Genomic DNA, 3,422 nt, shown 5'->3' on the forward strand with positions numbered 1-3,422 from the left:
ACGGAATCTCAACTCATCACAGGTTACCTACCTCACCGAATCCTCATGAAATGCCAAAGCCATCCCCTTCATAGGCAGCTGATGCCAGCCCACCACAAACAGGACACGTGCTTGGGAAGCCGTGGCCAGCGTCTGCAACCCAATGAGGACAGCCCATCCCACGACATCACACAGGACACGTCCTCATAACGCCTCACCTTCCTCTCCAGGCCAGCAGTCACCACGCAGGCTTAAATGCAGCACTCGTTCCTAACCCCACTCCACGACGACCCACTTAGTGCAAACACTGTGCCAGAAGCTGCTGTAGATGAGCTGACATGGGCACCACCGAGGCCTAATCCATCAGTCCCCTTCCGCCAACGTCCAACCCCAGCCCACACCCACCCACTGCTCCAGCCCCACCGGGCACTCAAGAACCTCAACGCGCCAAACTCAAGGACAGCGAGGGCCACACAGGCCTGGCCTGAGGCTCCATGCTCCAATCAGGGAAGCTTGCACATTTTGGCTTCCAGAATTAACCACCCAAGCGGCGTGCACAAAGCGTGATCCCGGCCAAAGCACACCTTTCCAAGCTGCAAGCTCACTGGGCCTACACCTGCACACAATCCAACTCTGAAGACCATCACGAGAGCCTTCCCACTCGCATTCCCTTCACGGTCTTCTAGCAGCGACCTGATATTCATACATGACCCAGCTTACGGGCAGACACAGTCGAACCTCAGACAGTAGCCCCTCCAAGTCTGGAGCCCTGGGTGGTGTTTGCATGCATGTCAGTAGGGGACACTGGCCCTCACTCCTCACTGTCTGAAACACCCGAGAGAGGAAACGTGCCGGACCTCAGATTCGATGAGGAGACGGTAGAGTGTTCTCACTCATTTTGTTCAGATTTTCCAAGGAATGCATACAAGGGTGTCATCATCGATCCAAGCACGTGCTGGGACGCTGCACAACACAACCGGGCATGCCATGCCGGTCTGCAGAGGAGCCATGACCTCGTAGTACTCCAAAACCCTGGGGAATCCACAGCCCTCAGGCCACTCTGCAAGAGCAACAGTCAATCTACTCTTGCAGCCACTGGGGCCGTCAGAGGAAAACCTAATATCCAATGACACATGTTGTGGTGGTTGAATGCCTACCATCCTGAAATATCCACGTCCACGCTCGGAAACGTGGGCCCGCCTCACTTTTTCCAGTTCTCCTCAGCACCTCCAGTCGTCAGCCCACGCAAACGTCCTCTTGTCTTTGCTGACGGCCAGCCTTGCCAAGAAACTGCACCTGAGATGTGGACGGAAATCACGCAGGATTCAGAAGTGAACCTGGGTCCTTAGAGAACATGATTTATGCGAACAGTTACCTGGGCTGGAGCCCTGAACCTGCTTCACAAGGACCCCTATCCCTTACCAAGAACTGAAAGTGTGTCTGACAGCATGGCTGCAGGAAGTTAGGCATGTACGTTGGCCGTTGTGTGTGAGGGTGTATGTGTGTGTTCCTGCGTGTGCGCGTGCGTGACTATGACTAGGCACGATGATGCGCTTGTGGGTTTCTGTGTCAGCCTCTGCATCCCCGTCCTGGTCTTTGTGTGTCCTTGAGGCCCTCTGCAGTGACACTGAATAGTAAAAGTCACAGGTTATACACAGTACCCTGGCTTTGGACCACCCCACTGAATGGAGAAACATCCCTACCAGCTTCAAGAAGCCACATGAGAACTTTGACCTCCAGAGGCTGTTGAAATAGGCCACAGACTCCCGCTATCCCACAGCCATGCCTTCTGACCAAAGCACAAAGACTCGAGGAGATCTGCCTCCCAGCCGTGAGTGTCACATCTACGTGGACCTAGAGACCCTGCTAGCTACTAACATATCTGATGTGCACTTGGGGTCACTCCCAGCGCTTTTGGAAGCAAGGGAACTTCCCATGGATGGCGTTGACAATGATCTGCAGCTGGCTATAGGCAAGATGCAACCCGGCACCTCTCAAGGGTCTAATGGACTTCAGCCCAAGTGTGACTTCTCGCCAACTAGGCCAAATCACTTTCTGTGGACCTGTTGGAATGCCCACCACGGCAAGAGGTGGTCTTCAGCAACCATGACCCAGGTTCAAACCCCACGGCAGAAACCAGGCCACCTTTCCAGCCACGTCTCGGCCAGCTCCCCCTCGGCAGGATTCAGAGCCCTGAATCCCCAGGAAACGCTCAAACACTGAGCAACCTTGTCCTCACTGCCCTCCTCCTGCCCACACGGCAACTCGACCCTACTGGAAGCCACAGATAACATGCGAACACGGGGACACTATACACCAGGGAAGACAAACCACAAGCATGTCTGCTTTGACGATGCCGAACCCACACCATGCATCCTGGCACTTCTCCACTGCCATAGCGATACTACCGAGGACCTCACAGAGATCAAAAGCACTGTCCCCGAGGACCACAGACAAACTTCCAACGGAAGACCTCTGCCGTGAGAGGGGACCTGGAAGCCAGTAAGGGCACAGTGGCTGTCAAGGTCAGCGCACCTGGCATCACAACAGCGCGCCCATCTCTACCATGCCAACGGACTGCTTCGGATAAACCTCTGGCTGTTAGATAGGCATCCGTACCTCATGGGCCGGCCGCGTCACGCCTTCCGGGAAAAACACTTTCGCTTTGCACATTCCCAAACTAGGGAACAAAGTGGCCAAAGGGCATGTTCGCATACCTCACCTACCCCGAGAAGGGTAGCACACACTCCTCAGCATATCGATCTTTTCTAGGTTACGCAAGACACCCTTTGGGAATCATTTCTCCGGCAACGGGATCACAACAAGTCTACACAGGTTACCTGCTCATCGCATCCACATGAACCGCCAAAGCCATCCTCTCCATAGGCAGCTGATGCCAGCCCATCAAGTACATGACAAATCCTTGAGAAGCCGAGGCCAGAGCCTGCAACCCAATGATGACAGCCCATGCCACAACATCACGTAGGACCTGTCCTTCTCATGCCTTACCTTCCTGTCCAGACCATCAGCCATGGCGCAGGCTTAAATGCAACACTCGTATCTCACCCCACTCCACGATGACCCACGGGGCGAAAACACTGTGCCAGGAATTGCAATACAGGAGCTGACAAGCGCAACACCGAGCCCTAATCCATCAGCCCCCTTGCGCCGATGCCCAACGCCAGCCCCCACACACCCACTGCTCCAGCCCCACTGGGCACTCAAGAACTTCACCATGACAAACGCAAAAACAGGGAGGGCCACAGGCCTGGCCTGAGTCTCCGGGCTCCAACCAGGGAAGCTTTCTCATTTTGGCTTCCAGAATTAACCCCCAAAGCGGCACAAAAAAACCACGACACTGGCCAAAACACACCTCCCAAACTGCAAGCTCACTGCACCTACCTCAGCCCACACTCTGCCTCTGAAGATCAGCAGGTGAGCCT

General features: G+C 55.0%; 1 non-coding gene across 1 annotated transcript; it reads right to left on the reverse strand.

The window, feature by feature from the left end:
• Positions 1–832: 832 nt before the first annotated feature.
• Positions 833–925, reverse strand: LOC114905316. The gene has a single exon (XR_003796162.1). It is a non-coding gene; the product is annotated as a small nucleolar RNA SNORD116 (small nucleolar RNA).
• Positions 926–3,422: the final 2,497 nt, after the last annotated feature.

Source organism: Monodon monoceros, unplaced genomic scaffold, assembly GCF_005190385.1.
Source record: "Monodon monoceros isolate NGI ecotype Baffin Bay Population unplaced genomic scaffold, NGI_Narwhal_1 Super_Scaffold_21, whole genome shotgun sequence".
Taxonomy (NCBI): domain Eukaryota; kingdom Metazoa; phylum Chordata; class Mammalia; order Artiodactyla; family Monodontidae; genus Monodon; species Monodon monoceros.